Raw genomic sequence first — 497 nt, 5'->3', positions numbered from 1 at the left:
CAACTGAGCCACCCAGGCACCCCCCATTTTTTTTTTTTTAAGATTATTTGAGGGAGAGAGAGCACACAGAGTGAGAACACGAGTTGGGGGGAGAGGCAGAGGGAGAGGGAGAAGCAGACTCCCCGCTGAGCAGGGAGCCTGATGTGGGGCCCGACCCCAGGACCCTGAGATCATGACCTGAGCCGAAGGCAGACGCTCAACCGACTGAGCCACCCAGGTGCCCCTCAACACATTTTTGATCAAGAACTGGTTTTAAGTAGCCTGCCATCACCAGGAATAGGAACCAAAACCTAAGGGTCCAGACACAGAGACAATTCCATCCTGATACAACCAAACCAGAGGGCACAAAAAGGCCAACACCTGCATGGTCTCAACAGGCCTGGTCCTAGCACTCAGCCTCCCTCATTTTGCACACCAGGGAGCAGCACAAGTACTGTCAGACCAGAAGCTCAGCGAGGGCAGGAACCTGTCCCTCCTCCATCAAAGCCTGTGCCAGG

This window comes from Neomonachus schauinslandi, unplaced genomic scaffold (genome assembly GCF_002201575.2).
Source record: "Neomonachus schauinslandi unplaced genomic scaffold, ASM220157v2 HiC_scaffold_5385, whole genome shotgun sequence".
Classification (NCBI taxonomy): Eukaryota; Metazoa; Chordata; class Mammalia; order Carnivora; family Phocidae; genus Neomonachus; species Neomonachus schauinslandi.
The sequence above is the reverse complement of the archived record's forward strand: the minus strand, read 5'-3'. Positions refer to the sequence as shown.